Raw genomic sequence first — 10,559 nt, forward strand, 5'->3', positions numbered from 1 at the left:
GAACAGGGCCTGCAACGGAAGGCCCAAAACTCAAAAAAGTTGGTTTCGGGGCATGTAAAGTTGCCTAAGTACCCCTGTTCGGGGATTTTTTAAAATTATCTGAGAAAGCCGTGAGACTCTCCAAAGGTGGCCTGTCTCATGTTTGCACGTCAACGATCCAAAAAAAATAACAGGAGACACCGGTTCATTCGAGCAGGGCCTGCAACGGAAGGCCCAAAACTCAAAAAAAGTTGGTTTCGGGCCATGTAAACTTGCCTAAGTACCCCTGTTCGGGGTTTTTTTAAAATTATCTGGGAAAGTCGTGAGACTCTCCAAAGGTGGCCTGCCTCATGTTTGCACGTCAACAAATCCAAAAAAAATAACAACAAACACCGGTTCATTCGAAAAGGGCTTGCAACAGAAGGCCCAAAACTCAAAAAAATTAGTTTCGGGCTAACATTTCCTCTTTAGGGACGACACGTGGCCTGCTACTCTGGCCCTTATCTGGCATGTCCATCCTTCTTGGCGCGACATTTAATTCGTCGTCAGAAAAAACTGAAGGACACCTCACTTGTTTCTCTTTCGGCCGCCACCGGTCTTGTCGTCGTCGAAGGCGCCCTTGCGCTTGCCGGCAGAACCTTTTCCGGCGACCTCCTTGCCTTTTCCTTTGGCCTTGTTCGTCATTTCTACAGAGAATGCAATGAGACCAACGCCAATTGCATGATCAGAGTTAGAGAAATGGAGAGAGGAAGAAGTGTGTGACTAGAGTGTGTGTAACTGTGAAGAACGAGGAGTCCAAAATGAATTTTACTGTAAAAAATTTCAAGAAAAATGTGACCGACACATATCATGCGGTGCACAGAAGAATCGTCCATTGGTCAACTTCTCAGAGGAAAAAATAATTTAACTAGTACAAAATAATCTTAAAATTAACTAAATAATTTAACTAAGTAACCCACAGAAGAACCTTCTTCCGTTGAGTCTCGCGGAAGAAGGTTTTTCCGTGGAGTCCCACGGAAGAAGGTTCTTCCGCAGTTCTTCTGCCGTTGACAGGGGCGGAAGAAATCTTCCGTGGAGTCCCACGGAAGATTTCTTCCGCCCCTGTCAACGGAACAAGTTTGCAAAAAAGCATGAAGGATATTTTTGGGAATTTTAAAATTTGCTGGGTGCCCCTAGCAAATCCCAACTACTAAAGTAATCTGGGCAATTAAATGAAGGAGATGATAGGATAGCAAGAGACAACGAATTAACCCATAACATAGTCCAATAGCCCATCTCATAACATAACTATATAAAAAAAACTCACCTTCCAAAAAGCACTCTTAGTGAAAAAGGGTATTAACCTCCATAGTAAGTTTCCGCCAAAGCTCCTCGGCAGCAATCAATGACTCAGAGCTTTCACGCCATTTTTGTTGGTAGTCAACAACCAGCTGAGAAAACTCAACATTTCTTTCTAAAATGCCTTTGGCTTCAGTTTTCTAAAATGTCATCAGAAATTCATTAATTAGTACAACACAGATATACAAGGACAAAGCACTTAATATTATGGACTAGTAATTGCTTGATGTTCAAATTCTTTCATAATGTCATTAAGTTTCTCTCTAGCAAAATTTGCTTCAAGTGCACTCTTGTCACGTTATGATCGTAATACAATAGTCTCACTCCTGAAGACACAAAATTTCAGATTTAGAACCCATACATTACATGCTATACAGAAAGCATGTAGGTATATCTGTAAAACGATCATGCAACAATTTAGTAATCCAAATATTATTTCTCTTATGAGCATTAAGATTACTTGGTTATAATTGCTCTAAAAAGTTGAAAATAATATGAATCAAAGAATAAAAAAGGGAATATAGTTCTGTGAACAAGAAAAAACTTCATTAATTGTTACAAGGGATTCGGAATAAATAACCAGAAATTATAAAAATCATTGTAAAATCAACTACAACTCAAACCAAACAACTTTTTGAGAGTTCCGATAACTGAATTTAAATTACTTCTCCATGGTTAGCAGATTAAAAATTATAAAAGCAGTTTATGTTATTTTATATAACCAGTAATCTAGAAGGGAAGCCAAGGTGCAAGGTTGGAGTTGTCATCATGTCAGGTAATGCAGCCCTGTCATACACCCACATTAGGATGGACCCTTCCCTAGACCCTGTACACAGCAGGAACTTTATAGAACCATGCTGCAGTTTAGTAGTCTACGTACCTTTTACTGTTAAATTCAGTAGCATATGATTAGGTCGATTATTATACTCTTCTCTTTTCAGCCAATTAGACACAATAAATTAATACATAACAGCAGATATAAAAAAAGCAGAGTGGCAGTATTTATAAGAAATCCAGACATACTACAAGCAACCATATTTCTAAGAAAAAATTATGAACATTTATGCCATATTTTTCCGAAAATATAGCAAATTTGAAACCTTTACCTAGACTTTGCTAAATCATCCTCAAGGCATCTCACACGCTCAGCAGCTTTTTCAAGGGACTTCTTAGCAACCTCCTATAATAATGAAAACAACACACAATATAAGTGCTAGATAAAGAACCTTTCATGAGAATTCACCGAATAACTACAGCTTATAGGAGAGTTGGTTCATTACATGATGTCAAAGCAGAAAGAAAATTAATGGGCTACAACACAATAATGTCAAGGAGTATAACAAGATTTAATCAAGCAGTACAACAAGATTAGGCAATAATTTTAGATCCAAGTAATGACCAAATCAACTTTGCATAATTAACACAACCTTATATTCTTCACAAAATAAAAGTGTAATTTCAGCACAAAGAATAAGAGACCTATGTATTCTGCACACTTCAAGCCCAAAGAGCACAATAAAACCATTAATAATTTTCTTGACAAAGGTGATCCTTGACAAGAAGTATGAGATTAGAAGTAATTTTCTCAAAAGATTCCCAACATTGTCTTTACCTGTGAACTTTCAATTGAAGTCTTAAGGTTGTTTCTTCCAACTTCCGCAACAGCTGAAAAATCCAGAATCAATAAAATATAAGATGCCAACAGAGTATAAGGGGCAGACACCTGTCTGACAATAATCAAACAAAGAACCAAAGCTAATCTACACTAGCTTACAGATCTAAAGATCCATTAAGAAATCATTATTCAATTCAAATCAGCATTTTTCACAATACAACAAAAAATACTTATGAAAACAAGCACAACCTATCAAGAACAATATCCTTATCCCACTAGGAAAGGCAGCTACATGGATTACACAATGTCATTACACTCGGTTAAAAATAAAATTCTAACTCCACCTGTGGTCTCATAGGTTGTGCTAGGTCCTCAATAGCCAACCTAAAACTAGCTGAAAGCCCAAACATGGATCACACGAGGACAACCAATTGAGCATGCAAAAAACTAAATCAATGTAATTGCATTACACACGTTTCTCTGCCAACACACAAGCATAACCAACATACAAAGATACAAAGAATTTCCAACTAATTGACCAGTAAGTTAAGGCAGAACCTGTAAGCACTTCATTATAGTCACACACACACAAAGAAAAAAGACACAGGAGGAATCATACATCACACATTCATTAGAGTTTATATCCAAGGGACCAGGATTATCTCTAAAATTTGAACCCTGAAGGCATTTTAAAGTTTTAATGTTTTTTTGCTAAAGGTAGAATGTATGCATGCCTGTGTATGCTTTCATTGGATTATTAAAATAAAAAATTCTCAAAGAAAGTCCATACCATATCAATGATAAAGTAAATTTATTAATTCAATTTCTATATGATAGAAATAAAGAGTGACCCTTAGCGACGGGGAGCACCACTTCATCACCCTCGTCCTCGCCTTCTTCGCCGCCTCCAACGACATCGTCCTAGAAAACCTCGTTGGCCACTTCACCAAAGAAATCCAACTCCCGGAGGCCCGCGCTTTCTATGGCTTCCAATTCGGCATCGAAAATATTCACTCTGAAATTTACAGCCTCCTCTTAGAAACCTCACTAAAGACTCCACAGAAAAAAATCGTCTGTTTCGCACCATAAACACCATCCTACGCATCACCAAAAAATCCCAGTGGGCCCTCTGCTGGATCGATGCCTCAAAATCCTTCATGGAGCGCCTCGTGGCATTCGCTTGCATCGAAGGAATATTCTTCTCTGGAAGCTACTGTGTGATATTTTGGCTCGAGAAGTGTGAGTTAATGGGGCTCACCTTCTCTAACGAACTCATCTCATGAGATGAAGGGCTTCACTGCGACTTCGCATGTCTATTGTACTCGCTTCTTAGGAAGAAGCTTAGTGAGGAGTGCGTGAGGGAGTTTGTGTGCGGAGGTCGAGGGACGATGGGTTAGAGAACGACGTTGTTAGGTTTCTTTGCGCTTTTGAATGTCAAGGGATACCACAACCCTAGCCTTTATGAAAGAGTCCAATGAGATAAAGACGGTGTTTTAATAAAAACCGTCATAATTATTATGACCAACACACATTCTAAGGCGGTTTTCAATAACCTTCTTAGAATGTCTATTGTACAAGGCTTTTTTCAATAAATAATTACAAAAATGTCACCGATTTGTTTTCTAAGGTGGTTCTAAAAGAACGTCGTAGAATGACTATCGTAAAAACACCCATTTCTAGTAGTGATAATGTAAAAAACATTATTCTTATACAAATTCAGAAATTGAATTATTATTTTTATGCATTATTAAAGTCATTATTCCATTAAAATTTATCGGTTAAAGACATGATAGACTTGATGGACTAATCCGACATTTGAGTAATCATGAGATGTAGAGATATCTCCATTTTCTAGTCTATAACAACATAAATCACATGTTAATAAAACTTAATTTTTTTAATTTAACATAATAATAAATAAAAATTTGACTATTTATATGCCTATTTTTGTACTCGACAATTTCTTTACATTAGCATCTATAGTCAACCTTGTGCCAAAGAAAGAATTTGAAATATCCATCATACCTAATAATTTTTTAAAACATTTAATTAATTTTATTATATGTCTTATTTTACGTCACAAAATATATATTGTTCAAAAAGATTTTATATATTCACCTTGAAAACTTTTCATTTTACATCATTGTAGTATAATTACAATTGGATTGTTAGAAATGTTCTATAAAGAATGGGAATCAATATCAACATCAAACTCATCTCACAATGTACAAATGACCTTGTTACCTCTATTTGATTACAAAAATGTAATTTAATTAGTTAATAACCTAATATCTCTCATTTTAAATATAAAAACTATGACAATAGAAGAATTAATGTAGCTCCATGTAGAGCTTGTAGGCTTTGAATCTTCTTCATCAATGGAGTCATTTACTTCTTGGAGATCAATGAAAGCAGAATGGAGAAGGAGGAAAGGTGATTGGAGACACCAGTTTAAGGAGAAGATGAGTCAAGAACAAGTTCACCACCATAGGAAGCCATGAATACGAGTTTGAAGGTAGCAAAAGATGAGTAGAGGGAGAGAGGAAAACAAAATTTTGAGAGAGAGAAGAGGGAGAATGAAGTCTGAACTTTGAAGTCTAATTTTTCAAATGATTAAAGTTGCAAAATTCACACACAAGACCTCTATTTATAGCCTAACTGTAACACAAAATGGGAAGGAGATTTGAATTTCTATTCAAATTTCACTTGAATTTGAATTTGAATTTGTGGAGCCAAATTTGGAGCAAAAATTTCACAAATTATGATTAGTGAATTTCAACTATGATTCAACCCACTAATTTAACATCAAATCCAAAATTCCCCACTAAGTGTGCTTAGGTGTCATGAAGCATATAAAAGCATTAAATACATTCACAAAGTGTGACTATATGATGTGACAATGGGGTGTAGCAAGAAAATGTTCACCTCCCCCTTAGACAGGTCCAAAATTTAATTGGATTAGGCTTCTCCCAATTCAATTAAATTTCTCTCCTAACACACATCAAATAGTGCACTTAATGTATGTGAAATTACAAAACTACCCCTAATACAAAGACTACTTTAGGTGCCCTAAAATATAAGGGCTGAAAAATCCTACATTACTAAGATACTCTAAACTTGTGGGGTACCCTCCCAACACTATGGAGTCCTAAATACAAGGCCCAAAAAAATAATAAAACCATATTCTAATATGTACAAAGATAAGTGAGCTCATACTTAGCCCATGGGCTCAAAATCTACCCTAAGGCTTATGAGAACCCTAGGGCCTTCTCTTGCATCCCTGGCCCAATCTTCCTGGAGTCTCCTAGCCATAGCTCTGGTGATGGGTCCCTTCCTTGGGAGGATTGCATCATCCCCTTCCTCTTGAAGAGGATTTGTCCTTAAATCTGCAGACGCCTCATCATCTAAATCAGCTATACCTGCAAAAGGAACCAAATCAGTAACGTTAAAGGTGTTACTAACTCCATACTCCTTTGGGAGGTCTAGCCTATAAGCATTGCTGTTGATAAACTTGAAATCTTCAAGGGTGATGTCAATAAACTTTTTATTTCCCGAACTTGTATTTATCTCTCTTTTAGATCCTCCTTCTCAATCACATGACCTATAAAATTTGTATTGAAAGTAAAACTTAAACATGTTAGTATGAAAAAATGGTTAATATTATTTTAAATTAAAATATAAATAAATTATAAATTACATTAATTGAATAAAAAAGTGGAATCTTCTCTAGATAATATATATGGAAATGGTAATAAATCAAAGTTTACTTTTAGTTTGAAACTCAATGTCACACCCTAATTTTTTCCGGACATGTTTTTTTTAAAAAAAATAATAATAAAACGAAAAAGAAGAAAAATGCCCAAAGGGACCTAATGAGAGTCCATTAGGTCAAATAGGATAGCTAAATAGGGAGCAATAGAGAAGAAAACACATAAAGGGGAAGGGGACTGTGCATTAATTACAGAAGAAAGGCATGAATCCCAAGGAGGAAAAAGGAACCAGTAGCATCACGCCATTTGGCACTATAGCTAGAGAAGGAGGATGGGTCTCCTAGGTATCCCCTCATTCCTTCCCTTTCCTCTCTTCCTTTCTCCCTTCTCCTCTCCTTCACTCCTCCTTCCCTCTCTTCTTCTTTTTCGTTGTTTGTTTTTGGGTTTGCTATTTGGTTTGTTTCATCTTGCTGGTGAGCACCTTAGCAGCCGACGAGTTCGTATAGGTTGATGTTGTTGTTTCCTCCCCATCTTCTTCACTTATGATACATTTTTGCTTTCTTTTGGCCAACTCTGGCAAGCGTGTCACGCTTCCATCACCATTGCCATGACCTCGTGGTGGCCTCACGTCGCTAGGCCCTACGCCGGTGGCATCAAGGGCACTTACCACCCTTCGTGGCGGTGCCCCCCCCCCCCTTTCCCGCGCCATTTTGGGGGCTTAGGCACTTAGGGTTTTCCAAACCTTGTGCTTACTTGTGAGTAGGGCCACATCGCTCTAACCTGGTTCCAACCCTAGTACAAAAAAAAAGGATTGAAGTGGACCGGTGTGGTCTAAAATAAAATAAATAATACTATTTACAGTCCCTTTCTCACACATGCACCCTCTTTCATTTTGGGTCTAACCACTTTTGTTAAATTTGAAACAAAACAAAAACTGCTATTTACTCCTAAAATTTTGCACATGAACCCTCTTTCATTTTGGGTCTAACCTGTTTTTTAAGTATGAAAGAAAATAAACAATACTATTCACACCCTTTTCTCATACCTACACCCTCTTTCATTTTGGGCCTAGCAAATTTTTGTTAAGGGAGATAACATTAAATTTCTATTTACACATAACATTTTACACATGAACCCTCTTTCATTTTCGGCATAGACCATTTTTTAGTCTGAAATAAAATAAAAAATACTATATACACATCCTTTTTTTACACATCCACCCTCTTCATTTTGGGCCTAGTCCATTATTATTAAGTCTGAATCAAAATAAATACTACTATTTACCCCTATATTTTACACATGAACCCTCTTTCATTTTGGGCATAGCCCATTTTTTTAAGTCTGAAATAAAATAATTAATACTATTGCATCCCCCTTTTCACACATGCAACATCTTTAATTTGGGCCCTAGCCCTTTTTTGTTATGTGTGAAACTTAATAAAAGAACTACTATTGTATTTTTACACATGCAACCTCCTTCATTTTGGGCCTAGCTCATTTTTCCAAGTCTCAATTAAAATAAACAATACTACTAACACCATCCTTTTCACACATGCACCAACTTTAGTTTGGGCCTAGTCCCTTTTGGTTATGTTAGAAACAAAATAAACACTATTATTTACATCTTCAATTTACACATGAACCCTCTTCCATTTTGGGCCTAGCGCATTTTTGAAGTCTGAAATAAAATAATAAATACTATTTACATCCCACTTTTCGCACATGCAGCACCGTCTTTAACTTGGTCCCTAGCCTTAGCCTGATGAGGACATGGCAAAGACTAAGGGCAAGGAACCTTTAGAAGGACTTGGAGGACCTATGACAAGGGCTAGAACAAAGAAGGCCAAGGAAGCTCTTCAACAAGTGTTAACCATGTGTCGTAACCTGCCCTCCGGCGAGGGCGCGAAAAGGCCTCTGTGCGGGCCAAGGGTGCATCTTCCATTAAAGGAAAACACGTGGAGTCACCACCAATGTTTATTCGAGGAAATTGTCAGAAAAAACCAAAAAGACAATGGTCTGCGTATTTTGAAAATCAGGGTTCGAGAGTTGTTTACGCATGGGGAAGGTATTAGCACCCTATGCGTTCGTCATAAGGGACAACAACCTCTAATCAAGTGTGGAAATCATGACTTCAAAATTATGTATTTTCCTTTTTTATGCTTTTTTATGTATTTTCTTGCCTTTTTATGTTGTTTACTTTTTGTGCCTTTTTATGTTTTTTATGTTTTTGGGGTCGACAAGGGTGTTCCCCTTGCTCCTACGTATCCTCAATTGCGATGAGGAAATTAGACCTACGTAGTTCTTTAGGAACTGAATGTTGGTTAAGTTGTTTTGATCTTTTTTCACAAGATTGATTTTAACCGAATAAAAGTCGTTTAAGGTGTTGGACCTTTAAACGATCTTTTGATTTTTGAAAGGAGGGGAGAACCATTAAGGTGTTGACCCTTAATGATCTTTTGTTTTTTTGAAAGGAGAGAAACATTAAGGCGTTGGACCTTTAACAATCTCTTGTTTTTGAAAGGAGAGAAACGTTAAGGCGTTGAACCTTTAACGATCTCTTGTTTTTGCAAGGAGAGAAACGTTAAAGCGTTGGACCTTTAAATGATTTCAAATGACCTTTTTGCGAACAAAGCTTGATTTGTGAGTTGAGTTTAGCCTTAGTTTCACTTGGTTATTTCTCAACTCATTAAAGAGGACTTTCAAAGTAAAATGTCCGATTAACCTTTATTTTATTAGTTTTTGATTTAACTGAGGTTATGACATGAACGATTGGTCGAATTTTATTTTAAAGGCGACTAAACGAGATTAAAACACAAACGATCGGTTGAAATTCATTTAAACATTAATTAAGCGAAGTTACGGCTTAAACAATCGGTTGAAACTCACTTAAAACGAAGAAAAAGAATACCAAAAGTAGAAGAATGAAGATGAAAACATACAAAGCAAGAATGAACCCCTAAGGGTGCACAAAATGAATTCAAAGCTTCAAAATAAAAAACTAACCGGTTGAAGATCAACGAACGATGAGGAATGAACGAAGAACGACAAAGAACATCCACGGATTTGATCACGGAAACGTCACAGAAGCGTTACGAAAGCACCTCGACTTGAATTTTTTCCTTCTTTCTTCTTCTCCTCACTAATTTTAAGTGATTTCTGCTTGCCCAGTGTGCTGAACCCCTTCCCTCAGCCTCCCATGCCCCTTTTATAGCCAAAATAGGGGAGAAGCTTGCCGCCCATCTCACCTAGGCGAGCTGGTTTGCTTAGTGAAGAAGTTTCCTGAGGGCACCCCCCAAATTGATCAGTTCACCCCCCCTTTTTTTCATTTCCTTCCGAAACATTACAAAACTTTACGGATTGTGTGGAAATGAGCATTTCAATTTGGCTAGCAAAAGTTTGCACATTGACAAAAAAATTGTCCCGGATAAAATTAGGGTATGACAGTTTCCCCTATTTACTTATCTTTTATTGGAGATAAAAGGGAAGTAAAGATAAGACACTAATTTCGTTCGAGCTGAATTTCCACCTGACCGACCACTAATGGAAGTCCAACCAGTAAAACCTGTGAAAGCATGAAGACATTGAGGTTTCTCTTTTTCTCATTTTTATTCTTTTCTTTAATTTTTATTTTTCTATATATATTTATTTTTATCATTTTTTTATTTAAAAAAGCATCGAAACAGAGGATGTTGAGTCCTATGAAGCACATGGACAAAAGATGTCGAAATTTTTTTTTGAGATGAAGACATTGTCGTCTTTGAAATGCAAATGATGGTCATTGTTGCCTTTTGAAAGCGTGCAATGAATGAAGACATTGTCGTCTTTGAAATGCAAATGAAGGTTATTGTCGCCTTTTGAAAGCATGCAATGACTGAAGAAATTGTTGTCCTCAAAATGAAAATGATGGTCATTGTCGC

The 10,559-nt window shown here is 36.8% G+C and overlaps 1 pseudogene; it reads left to right on the forward strand.

The window, feature by feature from the left end:
• The first annotated feature begins 3,662 nt into the window (after nt 1-3,662).
• Nucleotides 3,663-4,329, forward strand: LOC114420544 (annotated as a pseudogene).
• The last annotated feature ends 6,230 nt before the right edge of the window (nt 4,330-10,559 follow it).

This window comes from Glycine soja, chromosome 7 (assembly GCF_004193775.1).
Source record: "Glycine soja cultivar W05 chromosome 7, ASM419377v2, whole genome shotgun sequence".
In the NCBI taxonomy this organism is placed as follows: Eukaryota; Viridiplantae; Streptophyta; class Magnoliopsida; order Fabales; family Fabaceae; genus Glycine; species Glycine soja.